The following is a 24,023-nucleotide window of genomic DNA, read 5'->3' on the forward strand; positions in this document are numbered from 1 at the left end:
ATTTTGTCCTTAAAACAAAACCACCACCACCACCCAAAAACTCCAACTTTAAGTAGTTTCTGGCTGCCCCCAAATTTAACGCTATGACTTGTTTGCCCTCTTTTTACAACATCATTGGGTGAATGAAGGTATCTCCCAGTTAGAACTCCCATGATTATCTAAGAATGATACTAGCAGTTTCTGAAATAATAATACAATGAGCCTTATCTTATCCAAGAAAATTACTGTACATGCTGGTTTAAAGTCATTGCACCCAGCCTAACTTCAGGATTTGTGTTTCCTTTGACAGCACAATATGATATCTCTTGTCTGAATTAGACTTCACATACTCAATCTTTTCAATTGGATGGCAACGGGCACAGAATATTTTTTTTAATTCAAGTGCTCTATATAGTCCAGGTTCCATATTGATTTGAAAGTATTTCTCCCTAACACAATGACAGAATTGTTTTTTAAAATTACAATCCTTTTTAATTGTGTGTGGAAATTCCCTGGTCCAGGAAACTGATACATTGTAAACCTCGTCCTGTTCTTGAGTTTTACGTTCTGCCGAGATTTCATTTGTGAATGCTTCTCCTGGAGCTTATCGTGCATTCTCCTCATCAATTCTCAAGGAATAAAGGAGCCAGCCAATAATTGCCACCCAACCCGCAGAAATCAGGCCCACATTTCTTGATGTCTGTGTAATCGTAAGTACAGCTGTAGATCTGAGCTCCTTCCTAGGAATGTGATAGCATGAATCATGATACCAAGCATCAAGGAATGTCTCTGCAGTGTATGAGAACTAAGATTCCAGGCTTTTAAACAGTAATCAGGCTTGATCTTCATTGTCTGGCCTGGCCACCAAGTGTCTGTCTCTCCCCCCACTCACTCCAGCTCTCCTACACACCATTCTCACTCATATACACAAAACTCACAGCAATATAAGATAACCTTGTCAAAAACCTGCAAATAGAAGGAGCCTGTTTTTGTGATCAAGTAACAAACAAAGTTTAAGAAGTCAGCTGCTCTGTATCTTTCTATGTACCAATACTGTCTGGGTCAAGCAGTTATCCAAACATATTGTGGAACTGAAACATCTTAACCGGATCCATACAGAGGTCTGGATGTCACATTTTTTTGACATTTGATTAAAAAATTAGTCAACAGTTCATGACCCAATAGACTATTTGATCCACTAGTAAATTCTGTCAGGAAAGAAGCAGTCAAGCAATCACTTCTAGATCATTCTGATCTACATTTTATTCTTCTCTTCTGCATAAAGACATTAAGAAAATGCCAAGCAATTACCTCAGCTTTGCAAACAGTGAGGCATCTCTATCAGGAATCTGATCAATTGTGCGGTCAAGAAATTTACACAAATGTTTTATGTAGTATTTTGATTTTTGAAGTCTGTGGTGGGGAAGGGACTCAGGTTTTACTCTCTGTATAAAGGCAGATGAGTATTTTCTGCCTTTATGTGGGGATTCCATTCCATTTTGATCACAATGGCAGCCTGTGTACAGGGCACAATGCATGCATGCCTGTTACAGATAGAAACAGATTCTGGCTGAGAATTCTACCCCTCCTCTGCCTGTGATAGAAATTTTCATCATTATCAATAGCTGAAGTGATACTCACCTGTGACCATCTATTCTTTCATAAAATCCTAAACTCTGGCAAATTTTTTACGTTGGGCTTGTCAAAGCATTAGAATACTTCTCTGGTATTTCCCAAGTCATGGCATTCAGATTGCTTAGTGTGGGCGAAAGGACGTGCATAGGTAAAGAAAGGTGTCTTAGTTCCTTTTGATTGAGCAATATTAAAGGTGTGAGTGAACTTTTCAGTTAATTATTCATCTATAAATGTTAGAAAAAGTCACTATGCTTTTCAAAGCTATAATTAATACTAAGATAAGAATATATAGTGAAGTAGAGAAATATTCAAAATGTTTCTATCACTTAAACATGAAGGTATTGTTATTGTGACCTATCGATCTATCATCCTCATCATCATAAGTCTTATCTCTAGGACAACATCTGCACACAATGGAAACTCTTTACTTGTGAAAATAACAAGTATATTAAAATGTGTTTAATTCTCAGAATGAAGCATTTCCGTGTTAACATCTCTGTTTTATAGAAGGGTCCTAATGGGGCTAAAATGCTCTGTGACACTGAAACCTAGAATGACCTAGTTTCCTCATGTGATGGGAACAAGTGGGTCCTGGATAGTTCTTCTCAGTAGAAACAGAAAAAAAAACGCTAGAAATACAAAGGCACAAAGGTGTTTCTTAGGAAGAACTAACCAAAGAGAGCGGCTTTTGAAAGGCTTTGAAAGCAGAAGGTGATGTCTTAAAGAAGCCAGGGGGCAATGCAAGGAGGGAATATGAATTCTTGGAACCAGCGTGTTCATTAGAGTTGTATCAAAGACAGGCAGTGAGATGTTTCTATTTATATGGAGGGAGGAATAATTGGAAGAGGGGTTTTAAACCTGTAATTAGGAACTTGGATTTGATACAAAGCAGAATTGGGGAAACGATTGATGTGATTAAAGCAAGAGCGGTGATGAGCACCGCTGCTGGGTGAGGGATGGGTTGGCTGGCCTGCCTGGGCCTTCCGGCTGTCTACAAGGCTGGCAGAGCGGTATCCAGCCAGCTCTGCTGCCAATGGCGGCAGATCGTGCCAAGTCAAAGAAATGTGACTGAGATAGGATCCACAAGTTGGAAGGATTGCTCCAGCCTCCTCCCCGCCCTTCACGGAACCCCAGTGAGGGATGGCGTGAAAACCTCTTCTCCTTCTGCCTCTTTTCTTGAAACATCGCCTTTCCAGGGAAACTCAGAATGATTAATTTGGACGTGAAGTAACAATTGTTTTGTCACTAAATCATTTAAATATGGGTAAAAGGAGGTTGTTATTTAAAAGAAGTAAATTATTTTAATATAAAACAAATCACAAATAAACTATATAAGAATGCAGTTGTAGCTGCAGAGAAATAAAAGATAATACTGTCAAGCTCTTTCAAGTATCAAACAAAGAATTTGGGACTTAGAGTGATGCTTGTCATTCATTTTTCATTCAGCACAAGTCGTGGCATCAGATCTGTCTTTGAATCCTGGCTTTCTATGTATTATATTTATATCTTCAGAAAAGGCACTTCACTTTTTTCAATTTCTTCATCTATACAACAGAGGCAAATATGGTAGACAATAGAATACACACACACACACACACACATACACACACTACTTTTCAAAGTCTCCATAGCTGAGTTTAGCTCAGTGCTCTGTGCCATGTTGCTTGCATTTAGTTCTCACCCCACCCCCCTCACAAACAGCAAAAGCACAGAAAAGCTCTATGATCTCTTTATGCCTCGCTTTATTCCTTTATGGTGTGGAGTATGTAAATCTTTATTTACATAGCATGAAATGAGAAAATACATTCAAGCGTATTACCTGATTTTCCTTCTGGAAAATTACCCTGGGCAAATGCTAGTGAGAGCTCTTCTTGTTGGCTTTGGCCTTGTACCTTCCAGGTGTTGGGTGTGGCATTTTTTTTTTTTTTTGCAGAATATGCAGCGAGAAAACCCACACCTTTTCTCCAGTGCTCAACACTGGACATGGCAGAAAATAAATGACAGCCACAGCTTGATAAGCCAAGCACTACATTATTTTTCTCTATCCCAGAGAGTTCTCAGTGAATCAGAAACTTGTCATTGTGAGGGTGTGATTTGAAATAATATCGGGGAAGAATGTTATCTGGCCTCTGATAGAAGTAAAGGGAGATTTTTGCATGTTGGGAGAAGAGTGTAAGTCAGCGGGATAGAAATCACATGTCTGGAGTTGGAGAAAAGCCAATGGATGTTGGTTCTTTTTTTATGGTTGATAATATATTGCACACATAAGCATTAGCCAGAGGTAGGGCATATAGTGACTTGATCAAAAGAGTTCTATTAAGTGCACTGCTAAGTTACGTATGCTTTATCCTGCAGTCAGTATAATGCTACTAAAGAATTTTACTCAGAAGGACAGCCTGATTAAATTTTACCTGTCAAAAACTGATGAATGCCCCAGGTTTCACACATATCCGAGCATGTGACTTTTGCAATCACCTGCAGACTAGCTGAGTTTTTTTCTTCTATTGCATGGTAGACATTTGAAGGCTGCCATTCAGTTCTCTATTTCCAAAACTGTGTGATGTCCATGCCCCAGTGGAGTATGGAATCTCTCTTCTTATTTGTTGGGTAAACATTGTAGGACTGTCAGTAGATGACAGAGACTGCAAAGACACACACACACACACACACACATATGTATGTATATATATATGAGAGAGAGAGGGGAGAGAGAGAGAGGAGAGAAAGTTTTCCTGTGTTCCTGACAGTACTACCACACTACCACACTAGTACCAGAGTTAATATGTTTTAAACTAATGGTGAATTGCTGAGGTCAATGAGTGGGACATGGATACAGAAAGGTGATGCGTTCAAGAGATACTTAAGAAAATGGATAAGAATCAGAGTTTGGTACCAATATGTTGGAGGTCAAAAGAACTAACACAGAGATTTTGGTTTTGTCAGCCGAGGGAAGGATGGTGTCGACCACTACAAGCAAATACGCAGGAATAAGTTCAAAGGTAAAAACAATGCATTGTGATGTCATGTTAAACAACACGTGAACACCAGGATTTCTAAGAGGCAAGAGGCAAGCAGATCCAACAATCGGGACCTTTTTTTTTTTTTATGAAAGCCCAACCCAAGTGGCTAAGCTGGGGTTAGCTGAGGTAAAATTTGGGTGGACCAGAGATGTCTGCCACTCATTTTTCACCACCCCCCCATTTTGACTCAAGAGTTCTGTCTAGTGAATGCATTGCAACAGGCTTGAGTCCTAATTGGCATGGGCTTCTAAATGGGTTCTTGTGATTCCAAGACGATTCCTCAAACACAACTGGGGCTATCTAACGTCTAATGTAAAAGCAAACAAGGCTCCAAAAGCCCGTGGCTTCTACATGCGTGTTCCTGCCCCCGTTCTCCTTTCCCCACCACCCCTGCTCTCTAGCTATTTGCTGTTTGTCTCACTCTGGGATTCTCCAAAACACATCTGTGTCCTTCTGTCCTTCCACTCTAAAACCATACAGTTCCTTCCTCCTTTTGTTCTCGTTCTCCCTTGTAGTGTTTGCTAAACAGGTCCTTAACGAGACCACTTCTGTGCATCCCCAGCTTCTGATGCCTACTTACACAGGGATCTTTGAATTGCTTACTAAATCGGACACAGGTTTCTAAAAGTGTTTCATTTGTCTCTCTGTTAGAATAATGTGGCCACAGTATGTCCGTGTGAGTATGTGGGTGTGTTTTCATAGTATGCTTGATTTATGTTTCTGTGTGCATGTGTGCTCAATTTAAGATCTGTAAAACTTATAACTCCAGACTACAACAGCTCTAGAAAAAATACAAATACGTGGGTAACCTCCATTTTAACCTCATCACCATCTTGGGTAATAATAACCACATGTGCTAGTATTCTTTGACTTATTAAAATAACTCTTAATCTTCTTACAGTTACTAGCATTGGTAATCTGTAACAAAATGGATAAATTATATATCAAAATTTAGCTTATATGCCTAGTTTAAATAACAGGTCATGGTACGCAATTCTCAGATCTTTACAGATCTGAGAGTATGGCATTTAACAGAAGAGCTTCTAACACAGAGACATACCAGCTCCTGCAGTACTCTAGAGCACCTCCAAGAAGATGTGTGGTTACAGAAGACCTTCCACCTTCAGGCTTGCCTTTGGGTTTGGAAAAGCCACCTACACAGCAAAAAGCGGCCTTCCACCTCTTCAGCTTCCTGGATGCCACCCAGGGAATCAATCGGACCCCCCCCCCCCCAGGAAAACCTTGGGGCCTCTTGTACTCAGCAGATAATGGCAAACACTGTTTCTAGGATGATGTTTTCCAAGGACTAAGAAGAGACTAGTGATTGCCTGCATAGCTAAAAACCTGTCTCATTTATCTCCTTAGATCTGTATAATGGTATTTGATGACTTAAGGTACTGTTATCTTATTATTTTGTTCATGGCATTTGATGACTTAAGTTACTGGTAACACATTACTTCATTTGTTAAGTTTCCTGCTAAATATACAGACAGGTTGCCTTTTTCACAGGCTTCATAGCTCAGGATTAACAGGTTTCAGGTGTATCTTAAAAAATTGTGAGTTCCTAATTCCCTTTAATTGTCTTCTAAAATGTTTGTGTTCCAGTTCTCTTACATATACCTATAAGTTCCTGGAAAAAGTTCTGCTGTTGTATCAAAAATCAGGTCTGATAAAAAAAATAAGAGTCTCTAGAGTCTTTTAACCCCAAGCATATTTTATAGGTCACTCCTGCTGTCTGGGCCAAGACCAACTTACAAATCCCTCTCCAGACAATGCCAACACCTTTACCAGCTCCTGGGACTTCATCATTGGTACCAACTCTCCTTGATCAAAGACACCTACCAACTAAAATCTGGTTTATCTGCTATTGTGTCCCAATTAGACACCCAAGACTCACTTGTACAATCAGGACACGTATCTGTCCCATTCTTTCTGGATGTTAATGACTTTCCATGGCTAGCTCCATTCATAAGACCAATAATAACAATATTTTTTTCCTAGCCACCTGACTTCTCTTCTCCCTCAAGAAACCAGCTGCCTGAAGTCTCCAGGGTGACAGTAAACCAGATGCCACTCCAGCCATGCCTCTTGCCGTCCAACGTTGCCCCATGCTTTTAGGAAGTAGCCAGACTTGAGCTGGTACCCCTATATTCAAGAAGTCTGGCATGTTTGGGTGGAGTGTCACCCCAGCACCTGGCATCCATTTTAAGCGCCCTCCCCTGGGAGTTGCCTTAGTCAGGACTCCACCTTGGGGAAAGCTTGCCAAGCTGTGACCCCTCCCCAGGGAGAGTCAGACCACTCCCACAGGCTATTTAGGTTGCTGCCCAGAAAAGAACACATGGTCTTGGGGTTTCACGTGGTCTCCTCTTCTCTTTCTTCCCCTGGCCATGCCACCAGGAGTACTGATCTAAACATGGGCATCTTTGATTTGGTCTGATTTGGTCTGATTGGAATTATTTGTATCAACGGAGAGGCTTCTCTTAAGAAATATTCCTACCAATTTCCATCCTTTAACTTGGAGCTGATTGTACCTCCCTCTATGCAAGGCTTCCCAAAACTTAATCAACAAACTTTAGTATGCTAAAACAATTTGAATGCAATGATTTATTTCTTTTTGTAGGCCTAGGAATCCAATCCAGGACATCATAATTTTACATTTTTTCAAAATTTTGTTATCAACATCATCATCTTCATTTATCCATCCTCATCCTCATCATCATATATGTGTATACATATCGTGGAACATGTGTGGAAGTCAGAGGACAACTTTTGGAAGTCCGTTTTCTTTCTCCACTGTGGAGTCTAAATTGGGACTTCAGGATTGTGCATGGAGTCATCACCCTGATTTGGTTTTTCTAATGGTTTTAAAAATCAAAGAAGATATTTTCTTGTCTCTATATCCATTGTTCCTTTTATGGAAGTCACAGCATCCCTTCAGAAAGTGTTGTTCAGCCTTCCAATGCAATTAACACCCAACATTTGGCTTGACCTTATTGACCACCTTAGTTACATTGCATCTGACATCTTCCTTCAATGACTTCATTGACCACATTGTGTTCTGACATCTTCCTATAATATCTACAAGACTGTGCCCTGAAATGTGTAATCAGAAAGATAAGATTTTAACACTCTACATTTGCAAGTTATAGGAGTATTTTCAAAATTTCTGTCTTTGCCTGCTTTTCTGAACTGTAAAGTTTGGAGAACTGAGCATACTAAGAGGGGTGAAAACTTTCCTTGGCTGTTCATTATCCTCAGCACAGTATGCTTACTTTTTTGTTGCTTAGTTGCTTTAGTCCCTCATCCCCAGAATGACCAAGTCTTGCTCTCTGTATATGAAATATCTTCCCTTAGCTGTGGGCATCGCTGGCTCCTTCACTTTCCATTGCTGCCCCCCTCTCCAGAGTTATTTTCCATTATATAGCTCTAGCAGAGACAGCAGACTGCTGAGTGTGGAATGGAACACCTGCATGCATATTGACAAAGGCTGGAAGGAAATACATTCACAGAAAAGCTAGATCTGTGAAGAGAATTATGTGTGAAATGTTCCTCTTATACATTATTACTTTTGATGTGGTTTTGACATTTGGAATGCAATTAAAAATTCAATTTCCTAGTGAGATCTTCCCTGGGTACCTTAGGTAAAATTTGAGTTTCACACTGTAATATTTCATATCTCCCTTGTCTGCTTTATTTTTCTTCCTAGCATTTATTACAATCTAATATGCCATATATTTTACTTATTTATTCTGTGTACCAAACAGGAAAGTAAGTTCCCTAAAGATGGATAATACTGTCTGTCTTGCTTAGTGCTGTATCCCTGGGCCTAGAACAATACCCAGATAGGAGTCATAACATAGAAATGTACTTCAAAGGAGTGGATTGCAGATGTGCATGGCTTAGCACAGTATCCAGTATATGCCAAATACTCTCCAGATGGCAAATGGCCATATTAATATCTGGTTCCATTTTAATATGTGGTTGTTGAGTCTAACTTACATTCTCATTCCAAAGAAGGAAAGGAGAGAGGGAGAGGTAGAGAGAGAGAGAGAGAGAGAGAGAGAGAGAGAGAGAGAGAGACAGAGAGAGACAGAGAGAGAGACAGAGACAGAGACAGAGACAGAGGAGACAGAGAATGTAACAAATCAGCCTCTTCTTCCAAACCAGGCCCCACCTACTCTGCTCAAACTCATTTCCAGTGAGGTCACTGTATGCAGTATTCACAGTTTCTGAGTTTTTGGTTGACCAAAGTTTTCTTCAGGATCAAAACCTTTTACCTATTTGACGTCTTTCAAATTCAAATTCTTTCACAGTGAATGAGAAATAAATTTTAAATAATCAGGAATCAAAATAGTTCCTTCCTTTACACAGACATGTACTCTCCTATATCCACTGCACATCGTCTTGACCATATTGCTCTGACCTGTTTCCATAACTTTGTTTCAGTGTTTGTGACAAGTGTGAAGGTACTTCCAAAGTGTTATTAATGGCTTAGCAAGTAGGAAGTGCATCTGTCAAAACCAAGCTTAGCTAGTCTGGTGGCAGGTTCTACCAGGAGGCACAGCAAACTCCAAGTTTAAATTCAAAGAGCTATTGATCCTGACAGTAAGCGTTCCTGGGAGTGAAACTGACAGAGTAAACTTGACATTGAAATATCATCTTAAAATACTGAGAAGTATTATAGTGAATTTAATGATATAACGAGGAGAGCTGACGAAAATATAAAACTTGACAGTGATCCCTTTTTCAAACACACATTTTCCTGTGGTGGTCAGACTCATTGTGCCTGTAGTTAGTCACTGTGCTTCCTCACTGCATCCCCTGGTGCTTAAAAATGAACTCATACGGCACCTTAAGAGCTAAGGGCTTGAATCCAGTTTCTGTAACATGCCCAGTGGAAGATGATGCCATCTCTGCTTTTGGTGCATTCTTTAACAGTAAAGCAATAACATAATAATTCCCTCTGCATTGTAGCTGTTCTGAACGATAAACAAGACAAGTGACTGGGTCAAGTTACATGTAACAAGACTGATAAAATTCATTTTGACATGTTCTTGAATAAAACTGCCCTGGATCTTACACCGTGAGATCTAACAGTTGTGCAAAGCAGGGGAGAGCTGTTTGTAGCTATGATTTATAGATGAAACTCACTCAGGAATGTCGAGCAACTTGAAGCAGTCCTTAAGCTGAGTTAAAAGGCTCATCTGATTCTTGGCTCAATTATTGTTTCTCATAGTTATACCACTCACAGGTATTCTGAGCATCAATTCTTGCGTGAGTACCAAAAAGATCCTGATAGGATTATTTTATACCCTTTTCTTTCCAATAGACTGATTACCCCTTTCATGTTCTATTTACTTGGCAGATCTTTGAGACGCAGTTCCTTGTGCAAGACTCTATTCTTCCAGCATCAAACACAACATAAGCCTCTGCTCGTGAATGAAACAGCATAGTGGACCAGCTTAATTCATCCAGCCAATATTCATGAGTACTTTAAAGCTCTAGAAGTCGTCTAGGAGCTGGAGATACTTCCCCCCCACCCCAGTTCTCCTCATGTTGCAGGAGGAACACACCCAGAAAAGGCTGAATGATAACAGAGTTGGTGATTAACCCTTCTGACCCAGGCACTAGAAAGAGCCTCATGTTGATTCAGTCGTAATGTGTCCATATAAAACTTCCCAAAGACTCAGAGCACATTTTTAACTACCTGAGAACAATACAAGTGGGTCCACATGGAGAAAGACCCTGATATTTATGGAACAAAATTATTGGTTTGTAACCCCTGCGAAATTGTATAGGTGCGAGATTCTTGAACTAGATGAGGGTTTTATTTTCCACCCAGAATCTGTGCTTCTTGATGAAAAGAGAACCAACTGTATCATGTATCCCACTATATGTAAGAAACACAGCTGGTAGATTTATGCATGACGTGTTTTTCTTATGGAGTTCTGTATAGAAATACTTGTGAAATCATTTATATTTAGCTAAAGCTGATAGGGACGCAAACAGGTATTAAAATTGATTCTATATATTTTAGTTAATAAGGTAGCTAGTCATGAGCAAAACTAATGATGAGCAAAGTCACTGGGTAAAAGTGAAAACTTAATCATACAGCTTAGTGGTTTTGGCATATTATTACTATAATATTACACATCAGTGTTCTCTATAAGGCAGTTTCTAGCAAGCCTTTTAAACGAGTTGACCAGTTGTAGTAAGAAGTACATTTCAAACCAATTAACCACATGTAATGCTGCTCACAATGTCTGAAATTATTTTGAAGGATTAAGGATTGACATTATAAACTTGTGATTAGGTCCGGAATAAATCATATATTTTGACACTTTGAATTTTGCTTTTTATTTTATCAAACCAAAGGTTTAGCTTCGATGAAGTATGCAGTCCTGCAATACCTAGGATTTCCTGATCCATTTGTGCACAATAATTTTTCCAAAGTCTAGTGATTACAGTTGCTGTCTGTTTAGGCTGGTTTGTCTGACTGGATACATTTATTTTGTAAATCCAGTTCTCCGAGTTTTCCTTGAGTCTTTTTAGTCCCCCCCCCCCCCTTCATAAGCTTTGCAGCAGCCAGGTGAAGAGGTACAGTACCCAGTGGAGTGATGAAGCACAAGGTTTTCATTTTTTCCCATGTAAATTTGTACTTAGTGAATAAACTTATTTATTCTCTGCATACAAGCCCAGTCCAAGGTTTAATCTCTTAGAGTGGAATCTGGATGATGATTTCAAAGAAACATGGCATATTGAGGCAGTAACTGGTTTTATTTAGGGACGTTTTGGTGACATATACTACATGTTTCTTGTACCAAGGCTGCCCCAGCATGAAGCAGACTGGAATGGCAGGCTTCATTGGCTTGAATGTGATCAAAGGAAGATTGGCAGAGCATGTTGAAGAAGAAATGCTTTACCTGGTATCCCAGACACATATTTGTTTACAAGTTATCTTTCTATGTGTTCTGCATAACCATTCACCTAACAATTTTTAAAATCACTTTTGCAATACAAAGATTGAACCTAGGGCTTCACGCACTCTAGCTAAGGGCTGTAACCACATCCTATAGCCATTCACACTGTAGCTAAGGGCTCTACCCACCTCCTATAGCTGTTCACACTCTAGCTAAGGGCTTTATCCACATTTCATAGCCATTCACCCTTTAGCTAAGGGCTCTACTCACACCTTATAGCCTTCCACACTGAATACTTTGTCAGGATCAACACCATGTTTTCATAAAAATTGAGACAAATCCTTGAAAATCGACCAGCCAATTTCAACTTGTCACACTATTGTCAACCCCCTGAGTGGCTGTGACTGTAAACCTGTGCCATTGGACCCAGCAGCATTCCTTAACTTCATATTTCATAGGTATGCTGCTGGGTGTAGGAACACGAGAATAGAGATAATGTACATATTTTCCAAGGGTACAAAAACCGTGCGAATACTCTGAATTCCAGGGCAAATTGGGCTTATAAAAATGTTTTTATCTTTTCTTTTCAACTGAAATCAGAAGTACTTTGAGTTGATAGATAGTAAATTGCAAATGCTGTTCATTAAACCTGTAAGAGCCAGCACGGTCCGCATTCACTTTTGTAGACTGAGCTGAACAAGGTCCAGCACAGATCAATGAATGAGCATTGCAATGTTTACAGAACTAATTGATTGATTGATCTATGCCCCTGACTGTTCAGCTTTCATTGATCACGCTTCTCAGAGCCATTGTAATCAACATGGGATTAGCATTATTTTACATATGGGATTATTTTTCATCCATTGACTGCACTGATTGAATTGTATTTTCTTGCACGAAATAGGATGGATTTTTGTGAACCCCAGGAAGCATGTCACATCCCTATGAAGAGACCCAGCTGAGCAGCTCAACCAGGAAATAAGAATGCCATGCTGTGGTGCACTTCCTCAGTTACAACAGAGACTCTTCTCCCTCCATTCTTGTATTAAGACTGTTTGCATCACATCCTGGGGTAGCTTGACCAAGAACTCAGCACATCCCCCACAGTGTCTACAAAGCCACATAGTAGGTTAGCTGTCAGATGGAGACCTGTGTGAGGGCTGCTCAGGGCAGCACGGGAGCCCTTCCATCCTGGGCTGTGTGAAATGGACGGAAATCCAGAGCCAGAGCATCTGCACGCTCCTTTTTTATTAGGAACATAGTCAAGGGTACATGGCAGCATGCGAACAAGATTCTTCATTTAATACATGGGACTAAATTTTGGATTTTTCTTGATCATGATAAAGTGTGCAGAAACAAACTCTGAAACCACCAGCTATTCCACACTCAGAGCTTCCATCCACAGAACCTGAGTGATAGCAAGTGGCACATTCCCGGCTTAAACCCAGAGAGCCTGGAGTCCCCAAAGGTGTAGTAAATGCACTTCTGACCAGCAAGATGAGTCAGGAGGAAAGGTTTCTCAATCCAACTTTAAAGAAACACACCTCTACTACGTTTTTGGTGGTGGGGTGTGTGTATGTGGACTTTTGTAGGAGAACTTAAAAAAAACATTGTCATTGCAAAAACTTAATTTGGGTATTTGAAAAAGAACCAAAAGGACACTATTGGGCAAAGCACAGTGACACATGTCTGTGGTCCAAGCATTGGGAACACAGTAGGAAGGCCACCCATGAGTTCAGTATCAGTCACAGTTGCATAGTTAGCATCAGACTGGAGGGTACATGTATGCATATTTAATTTTTACTAAATTATACTTAATAAAATTTAGTAAATAATGTACTTTTACTATTTTGTGTTTTAATATTACTATGTAAATATTAGGTAGGTACATATAGATGCATATATATATGTATATATTTGATAAGTACATCTATATATTTAACAGATATCTGATAAGCAACAAACTCATACATGTCATGGAATACTAGCGTAAAGATGCTATAAAGGGAAATAATTTTAGTTTGCTTCATATTTCCATTTTTTTTGTGTGTTGTAACTTATTGCAGAGCACTGCAAAACAGAGCTTTGTTCTAATGAAGTGTGATCCCCATGTGACCATGAGAAACAGCTGAGAAAGCTCTATATTTTGTATTGATTACCTGTACAGCTCCAATTAAATATCAGGAAGCAACTTTGCAAGTTATTGCTCTGGTGCAATCTAAAAAACAGAGCTTCATAAAATGTAATATAACTTACAATAGTTTCTATTTTGAAAAATTTGGAAGTCCATTCCCTAGCTGAGGAACTGACGGCAACCGATAGGTTCTGGGGGAGGGAAAGTGGGAGAGCCTGGAGTGTGAACCCCTACAAGCTACCTATGTTTAAGTGGATTATCTCTATACCCATGCATGTGTTGGTAGCACTAAGTGGACCCAGTGGGTTTCAAAAACAGAGCACATGACTTTAAAGGTGGTAAGGATAATATGGGAAGAGTTGGAGGGAGTGGAAAATTAATTTAGACAAAACACATTATATTGATATAGCAAATTTTCAAGTAATAAATAATTGGGAAGTTTTTCCATTTTATAGGCCGTATTTAGGTTTTAGTAGATTGGTCGGTATTGTTTCCTCTGCTGACTAGGTGGTATTTAATTCCTTATTTACCCTTTTTAAAAATTTGTTTTATGTTTTAAAGCTATTCATAAAGGCTACAGTCTCCAGTAATAGCTTAAGCATATTTTAGTTAAAGAAAAACAAAAGATGTGTTTAGATGGTAAGTAGAATTGCCAGCAAAGGGCAAATTATATTCAAGTTTATAATCTTTTATAAATTACTCCTGGATGACATATCGGTAGACTTGCGTTCTTTGAGGACAAAGTGTCTGCTTTCGGTCTGTCACTCCATGGCAGTGGCTTATCTTTGAGAAGAGAGCTGTCCCTTGGGACCGTTCAGTGACAGAAAGGGTTGGAAGTTCCTTGTGACCTATTCAGTGCTGCATCTATTTGCTGCAATTAAAACTCATAAACAATATGATTAAGTATATTTCTGAAAAGAAAGAGTTGCTTCGGTGTTGTGGTGAGGATAGTCACATTTCGTGAGTGTTCACTCAGCAAAGATGCCTGAGGAAACCCAGACCCAGGACCAACCAATGGAGGAAGAAGAGGTCAAGACTTTTGCCTTTCAGGCAAGAATTTCCCAGTTGATGTCCTTGATCATCAACACATTCCATTCGAACAAAGAGATCTTCCTAAGGGAGATCATTTCCAATTCATCAGATACTCTGGACAAGATCAGATACGAGAGTCTGACAGACCTTGGGAAACTAGACTCTGGGAAGGAGCTGCACATTAATCTTATTCCTAACAAACAAAATTGAACCCTCACCATTATGGATACTGGAATTGGAATGACCAAGGCTGACTTGATCAATAACCTTGGTACCGTTGCCAAGTCTGGCACCAAAGCCTTCATGGAGGCTTTGCAGGCTGGTGCAGATATTTCTATGATTGGCTAGTTTGGTGTTAGTTTTTACTCTGTGTATTTGGTCACTGAGAAAGTGACTGTGATCACCAAACATAATGACAATGAGCAGTACACCTGGGAATCCTCAGCCGGGGGATCCTTCACAGTAAGGACTGACACAGGGGAGCCAATGGGTCATGGAACAAAGGTCATCTTACACCTGAAAGAAGACCCAACTGAGTACTTGGAGGAAAGGAAAATAAAAGAGATCGTGAAGAAACATTCTCAGTTTATTGGCTATCCCATTACTCTCTTCGTGGAGAAGGAACGTGATAAGGAAGTCAGGAAGCTGAAGAAAAAGAAGATAAAGAGTAGAAAAAAGAAGAAAAGGAGTCTGCCAACAAGCCTGAAATAGAAGATGTCAGTTCCGATAAAGAAGAGGAAGAAAAGAAGGATGGTGACAAGAAGACGAAGAAGATAAAGGAAAAATACATCAATCAGGAAGAGCTCAACAAAACAAAGCCCATTTGGACCAGAAATCCTGATGACATTACTAATGAAGAATATGGAGAGTTCTACAAGAGCTTAACCAACGATTGGAAAGAACATTTAGCGATAAATCATTTTTATGTTGAAGGACAATTGGAATTCCAGGCTCTCCGTTTTGTCCCAAGATGTGCTCCTTTTGATCTGTTTGAAAACAGAAAGAAAAAGAACAACATCAAGCTGTATGTGCACAGAGTTTTCATCATGGATAACTGTGAGGAATTAACTCCTGAGTATCTGAACTTCATTAGAGGAGTGGTGGATTCTGAGAATCTTCCTCTAAATATCTCCCGTGAAATGTTGCAGCAAAGCAAAATTTTGAAAGTCATCAGAAAGAATTTGGTCAAGAAATGCTTAGAACTATTCACTGAGCTGACAGAAGATAAAGAGAACTACAAAAAGTTTTGTGAGCAGTCCTCAAAAAACATAAAGCTTGGAATTCATGAAGACTCTCAAAATCGGAAGAAGCTTTCAGAGCTATTGCGATACTACACATCTGCCTCTGGAGATGAGATGGTTTCTCTCAAAGATTATTGCACCCAAATGAAGGAAAACCAGAAGCACATCTACTTTATTACAGGTGAGACCAAGGACCAAGTTGCTAATTCGCCCTTTGTGGAACACCTCTGAAAGCATGGCTTAGAAGTAATCTATATGATTGAGCCCATTGATGAATATTGTGTGCAACAACTGAAGGAATTTGAAGGCAAGACCTTGGAGTCAGTTCCATAGAAGGACTGGAGCTTCCAGAAGATGAAGAGGAGAAAAAGAGGAAGGAAGAAAAAAAGACAAAATTTGAAAACCTCTGCAAAATTATGAAAGATATTTTGAAGAAAAAGGTTGAAAAGGTGGTTGTATCAAACCAATTGGTGACATCCCCATGATGTGTTGTCACAAGCACATATGGGTGGACAGCAAACATAGAAAGAATCATGAAAGCTCAAGCCCTCAGAGACAGCTCAACGATGGGTTACATGGCAGCAAAGAAAACACCTGGAGATAAACCTCATCACTCCATTATTGAAACCCTCCGGCAAAAGGCAAAAGCGGACAAGAACGACAAATCTGTGAAGGATCTGGTCATCTTGCTGTACGCAACTGCACTCCTGTCTTCTGGCTTCAGTCTGGAAGACCCCCCCACACACGCTAACAGGATCTACAGGATGATCAAGCTTGGTCTAGGTATTGATGGAGATGATCCTACTGTGGATGATACCAGCGCTGCTGTAGCTGAAGAAATGCCACCCGTGGAAGGAGATGACGACACATCAAGCATGGAAGAAGTAGACTAAGCTTCACCAGAACTATATGTTTGATGCTTACTATCATTCCTTCTGATAATATTTCCCAGGATTTTTGTTTATTTTGGATAACATTTAAAACATCTGTGTGGCATGAAAACTAAGGGGAAGATAAAATTTCTTTCTACTTGTGTGATACTATAGGTTTGATTCAATAGGTTGGTAGAACGTTTGTTGTAAGACGTAATGTAACCTATTAACTTTGTGGTCTGAAGTGTTTAGCTATTTGAGCTGGATCCCTTTTTAGACCAAATACTTTCACTTGGAAGTGTTCTGAGATAGCTTTATGTTTAAAAGAAAAAAATTAGGATGGCTTAAGTTTCATCTTAAAATTTTTCATCCCATATTGTTCTGCATGTACTAGTCTTAGAAGTAAGTACACAAGCTAAAACAACAGGATTCCCCATGTGGCTTGTACCAAGAACAAAATCCTAAGCTCCCTAGGTCTTTTAACTCAGCAAGGCTTGTGAGTGGAAATGCAGTGCCCAATCACATTCTGCTTTAAAAGGTAAATACAAATGAGACATAAGGTGAAAAAAAAATAAAACGAGACTAACTTGAATTCTGAAAATACATGGTTTCTCCTTTAGAGATAAATTAAAGATGGAAAATGTCAAACCAAATAAAGCAAACAGGATCTTGAACTTCTGTGAAGTACACACCGTGGTGATTCCATATCCGCTTCTAAGTTCACATCGACAAAATTGTAGTAAATTTTGGGGTTGGCTGATGTGGGAGTGTCATATATCAATCTGTTGATTTTATTGGCTAAGCAATAAAGGAACTGCCTCGGCTCATTTCATTGGTTAGAAGATAAGTGGGAGGAGTAGACAGAACAGAATGCCAGGAGAAAGAGGAAGTGAGGTCAGACTCCGCAGCTCTGCTCTCTGGAGCAGACGCTTCAGAGAGACGCCATGCTGCCCGCTCCAGGGAAGACGCACGCTATGAAGCTCCAACCCAGGATGGACTTAGGCTAGAATCTTCCTGGTAAGCGCACCTAGGGGCGCTACACAGATGATTAGAAATGGGCTAAATTAATATGTGAGAATTAGCCAGTAAGGGCTAGAGCTAAGGGCCAAAGCAGTGTTTAAATGAATACAGTGTCTGTGTAATTATTTCGGGGCATAAGCTAGCCGGGCAGGGCAGGCGGCTAGGGTGTTTGGGGACGCAACCCTGCCGCTGCCTCATATTACTACAGTTGGCATACAAATTACCATTGCATAATAAGCCTGCAATTCACTTCAAGGAAGGCATTAGGGATCAAAAGTAAAATCCAGCTTTCTATAATTAAAATGCATTTATACTTTTCCTCTTTAGGTACTAACTCAAGTTTGAAGATTATGTGTATGCCTTCATGAAAAAGGACTAGGAGGCATTTCTGGATTTTATTATGTGATCAATTCCTAGCTTTTACGACAGCATTTGATTCATTACATTATAATTGGAAAGTTAACATATTGAAGAGTATAGCAAATATTCTCCCCCACCTTATTCTGTCAATGAATTTTAGAAATGTTATTCTTTTTAGACGAGGAGACTCCAACCAGAAGGAAATAATAGAATGTCTCACAAATAGAACCCAAGCCTTAATGTATAAATGTATTATATAAATGGGTTTAAATGTGATAATACCCATGACACTAGAAAAGAAGCCAAGAGAGGGTTAGAGAGAAGAATTGAAGAAGAACAGTGCAAAAGGGCACATGAAGTAGCCATGAGACAGGGTTTAGTGTACAAGATGGACAGAGGACATACAGACAGAAGGATGTGGGAGGTAGAGGGTACAGATTCACTACAACATATTTAGTTTTAAATTCTAAATTTTAAAACCATAAATTCTGGTTTTATATTGACTGTACTGCACAGAAAACCAGTTGAAGATCATTTGAACTCTATGAATTCATCCTGAATCAATTGACTGTTATCATTAACGTTGTCAATATTTGAAAGTAATTATATCTAAAGAGAAATTATCAAAATGCATTTTATATAGAGGAAATAAAATTAAACCTGAACAGCATTAAGCTGAATGCAAGATTCACCTTTATCTTAAACAATTTGCTGAAGACTCCCACTCTGTCCATAACCTGCTTTGCAGATCAAGAGTGCAAGCTCCATATGATAAACATTGCAGTCAACTAGAGTAACTTTCAATATTCTTATTCTAGTGTTAAGGGACACACCAGCCAACTATCTGTTTAAAACAAGTAAAATATATTCATCGCTAATATGTATCTGCAATTGCACTTAGATTATATTACTGCTTGGGAGAATTCTGACCTGCATTCATTTTCAATATTTCCGTCACAGACACTGAATCTTCATCTACAAACTGAATATGTGAAAGCAGGTGATCCATCTAGCATAATGAAATGTGATAATAGTTAATGTTTCCTGGCTATTTACTGTGCACTATACATTGCTCTAAGAGTTTCCCATGTTATAAAATCATTAACATTTGTTGTTTACATTTACAAAACCAGACAAAAAGAAAAACATCAATTATTTTTGTTTCATGCATATGTGTATATATTTCACTCTTGTGATTTAATTTAAAAAGAAATAGAATGAAGATAACCACTATTATTCTTTCTGTATTTGCAGCTTTGCTGACATCCACCTGCATTTCTCCATCTCCAATCTTCGGTAAAACCTCTTTCTCCTCACTCCTCAGTCAATCACTTTTTTTCTACCTAGTCCTGTGTCATATTAGCTGGATCTGTTCTCGTCCAATTTCGCACTGGTGCTCTTCACAAGCCTGACACAAATCTACTCTATCATGGGAAAAAAACCGAAGTAGTCAGGCATAGCTCAGGGGTTTCTATCTACTCACCCGCAGAGGCGATCCAAAGGCCAGAGTGTGCTGCTAATCAACCCACGTCTGATTTTAAAACAGTGTACTGGCTTTTTGGGACTCTAGTCTATTTGGATGCAAAGCTTCCTAGGCCTGAATGTAGAGGGGAGGGCCTTGGACTTCCCGCAGGTCAGGGTTACCTGCCCTCTCTTAAGGAGGCGGGGGGGGGGGGGGGGGGGGGGGGTGTTTGAGTGGGGGAGCAGGAGGGGAATGGGAGGAGGGGAGGAAGTGTAGCTTTTTGAATGGAAAAAAAAAGCAGTAGTACTCAGACACTTTCATGAAGCTCAGACCATGCATCTCTACTTTATGACTTGTGGTCATTGGCATGTATTATTATGCAGGTAAAGTAGCCAGTCCTAGAGGGAGCCCAAGTAAGCTGCTAACTGATGTCATTTACCCATTTATTTAGTGAGGATGAACACCTGCAGTTTCATTTCCCTGTCACTCCAACAAATGCAGAAACCTCAACAGGGAACTAAGATTTCCCTGTGAACAAGCCACTCTGCTCCCCTTGATAATGCAGATAGGACCTCTGTCTACAAACTACTCAACAAAACCATTAAATTCTCTGCTCAAAAATGTCTTCCACTTGGTGACTTTGGTATATCATTTTTCCCTCCATGAAAAAATATACAAATTTTAATTTTGAATACAGATTTTTTTCTAACAATATTTTAAAGAAAATATTATTTTTAAACACTTAATTTAGTTTTGATCTACAAAAGTTCCCGAGTTTGTTTATATTTTGTACCAATCTTTCTTTAATGATCTACCTTGGAAGAAAAGAACTGTTTCACGTTATTGCACAAACCGTGCCGCCCCATTTTACCTTCTAAAGACACCTTCTAAAGATAGGTATTTAACAACTCTAAGATCAGAAGAATTGTAAAGGTTACCTAACATTCTATTTTCTCCATGACTACAAAATTAGTCAATCTAATCATTTGACTCTCCTAATAGGTTGCATGATGGATATTGTAAAGGAAACATAAATGAAACTTGTGAGAACTCTGAACTGCCATGAATTCATGATTATGTCATTAAGTCCAGCTTTCCATATGGCAAAACCATACTCATGAGATGGGCCATGCTCCTGTGCTTACCTAAAGCCAAGGCCTTTCAGCACGTTCAAACTGAAAAAGCTTTCACTTAGTTTGTTGAAACCTAAGTTAAGCAATAGTAATTAGAGAAAGTAAACCGCAGATTGCTTTGTCAAATCGGATGTGGTGTGGTTTTTTAAGCTTGAAAATTCTGAACAGTTGGCAAGGTGCTAAAGGAATCACTTCCTCAAAAAGCTCACAGGCATTCATTATCCCATCAAATGATCCATAAAGCTGAGATCCCAAGGAATGGAGTATCGGCGACTGTTACGGAAATAATTGTGGCTAACAGACCTTGCATAACTTTTACCCCTCAGAAAATGTAGGAGGTGAATTGCTATATTTAAAAAGATGTTTAATTTTCAGGTACTGAGGAAGCAATATTGTACATAGCTGACCGAATACCTATGCAAAGACACCGAATAAACATTTGGGCTTGGAATACACATTTAATAAAATACAAATTTTCAAGTTAAATGCTCAAGAAGAGTTCTGGACAGATATATAATACTTATAAAAATTTCTAGGACAAGAAACTATTTTATTGTTAGTTTTGACTAAAACTGAGCATAATTTTAATTCCATGTTAGCCTTTGTTCTTGGAAAGTCAGTTCCCCCTAAAGTGAAGAAATCTGTCATTTGGAGAGGTCTGAAGAAGAAGCATTCCCCCAGCCTGAAAAAAAAATGAGTGTAATGGTTGATATTGTTCTCTTATCAAACAAAATTATGCTAGCTCTTTCCTTGACCTTGCTATGCTGAGTAATAATGCAGACTGAACTGGAATGGCAAGAAATTGATGTATAAACAGCCAGACAAGCTACAAATGTAATAGTGAGAAGCATTCCACTCAATGTGAGTTAACCATTTTTCTGTGTCCATCACGTGTGCTACTCTGCAAATAATTACTAGAAAAGCATTGTATTATACCTTTGTTGATATTCATGCAAAGTTCTTAAAAATCTGGTTGTGGTAAGTTGAAATAGAGCTACTCATTCTGAAAAGAGGAAATTTACAGTATGCTGTAGATGGCTGCTTCATTTTTTAACAAAAACACATCTATGCAGGGACATGACAGTTTTTATAGCAGTGGCTTCATTGGGTTGAAGCAGCACATTAAAAGTATACATGTATCAGGAGAACATTAGACGATCTAGAGTATCTCGATTATTGTTCAGTAACTAGATTTATGAAAACATATCTGGGCTGTAATAGTATTGATGAACACATACAGGTCCTCCTCTGTCTGTATAAGCTTGACATAAACGGTTCACTGAATCCCTTCAATGTCCTCTGTGAAATTTACCATAGTTACTAATGCTGTATTATGTGTGAGACAGACTTGAATCTCAGAAGCATTGCATTGCTTGCACAGGTTCAGAAACCCAGAAAGTGGGAAAGCTCAGCAGTAGGACTTCAGCACATGGCAGCAGCCACGGCTATTGGAGAACACAGGCAGGGTCAGCATTCATTATCTGCAGATGGGACAACATTCCATGAAACACTTGCTCAGGTCGGAGGAACTACTTCAGGCTGAAGAAGGCAGAAGGGCCCAGAGACTGCAGTAAGTTTTGTTTGAAGTCCTCAATATCTCATGTATTGATGACATTGATGCCAGACTATGTCACCTTTGGGAAATAATCAAATCTTTACAAGATGGGTCTTGTGAAACTCAATCACCAGGGTGGGTGTTTACAGTGGATCCTTGAAATTCTGGAAGTTTATAGCACTGTGAATTTGCTCTTTCATTTCACCTTTGGAAGATGTAAAGGAGTTGAGAAAAAGGAATTTCTCAAGACTTTAACAGAGAGAAATGCAGTTTTTCCTCACAGACACCCAGGGTGTGCTGAGTTGCAGGCCGTGTCTGCGGTGGTGAAAGTGTTAACAGAGCAGAAATACTGTGGACTCATTTCCCCTGGATATGGTTCTCGTAGTCTTCCTCCCCTGAAGTTTAGCGTAAGAAAATCAAGGTATAGCCTGTGCTCTATATAGTTGAAATAAAGAATTTTAAGCATATTAGATATAAATGTTCTTGGCCATTGCTCAGATTGTTCAAGTATCATGAAATCACCTTCATTTCCATGGCCCCAAATAATTTTCTATATTGCATACAATCATAGACAGACTTAATTTATATATATTAAATATATTATATATTATTTGCATGTATTATATGCACACATATATATCCCAATAAGCCTCAACATGTAGAAGGCTCCTTTGTGCAAGCAGCATTTTTCAACTTTGAGCACCAGCTCACATCCCCGGGCTGATTTAGAAACTTAGAAAAACATGGATGTGGGAAAAGTCATGGACTCCAAGCCCATTTGTCACTCACTCACTAGCCTTGCAGCTTCTGATGCTGGTTCACAGTTGGAATCTCCATGACGTCATCTATGCTGAATGAGTGAAAATCCACCTACTGTGCTATTGCAAAAGTCAAAATTGATTACTCTCAATAGCACTAGGGACATATACAAGAACAACATATTTCCACGAATGGTGTTAGGTCGCGATGACTGATATGGGGCAGAAAGTCGTGGTGTATTTATTTCAGAGAGGGTAATTAGGCAATAGGGGTGCACTGTCACCTCCAAAAAGCTAGAAGGAGAAATTGCAGAAGTCTTTACCAAAAGAAAATGATAAATACTTGAAGAATTAGGTGGAGTCAACCTGATAAAAATTACCCAATGTTACAAATGTATAAAAAGTTACATCCTTCATTAATATTTTTGATTTTAGGTACAATTCAGAGTTCATGTGTTTTAATATTACTATTTCACAAAAAGGAACCTAGGTAAGCCATAATGTGGGTGTACTGTCTTTACACAAATATTTGGGTACATTCAGAATACAGGTCTAATTTATATAATGTGTCATAATCTTTATTCTGCACAAGGATCCAGACTTCCTAGGCTTACAAGACAAGGTTCAGATGTGAAGCAAACATTACAGTGTTGACTTCTTTTTGTTACTTTGTTCATGGAAAAATGTCTCTATGAGAATATATGTTTTATGCAAGAAACAATAACAAATGAAAAAAATAGATTAAGATGTAAATGCAAACATTTTTCATTTAAGATTTATCTTAAAATTAAAATAAACGGTACTAGAGTAGAATGAAGTTTCACATGCAGCAGTTTACTCCTACGGAAGAAACTATCATTCCTGACAACATTGAGGCTTACTTAAGTTTTCTGAATACTGCT

At 39.0% G+C, this 24,023-nt stretch overlaps 1 protein-coding gene and 1 pseudogene across 12 annotated transcripts in view; one reads left to right on the forward strand and one right to left on the reverse strand.

The window, feature by feature from the left end:
• The window catches only part of Grik1 (glutamate ionotropic receptor kainate type subunit 1), a 385,263-nt gene that overhangs the window by 330,954 nt on the left and 30,286 nt on the right, over window positions 1-24,023 (reverse strand). The gene's annotated exons all lie outside the window — the stretch shown is intronic.
• On the forward strand, window positions 14,633-16,907 carry LOC142838397 (heat shock protein HSP 90-alpha pseudogene; annotated as a pseudogene).

This window comes from Microtus pennsylvanicus, chromosome 1 (genome assembly GCF_037038515.1).
Source record: "Microtus pennsylvanicus isolate mMicPen1 chromosome 1, mMicPen1.hap1, whole genome shotgun sequence".
NCBI lineage: Eukaryota > Metazoa > Chordata > Mammalia > Rodentia > Cricetidae > Microtus > Microtus pennsylvanicus.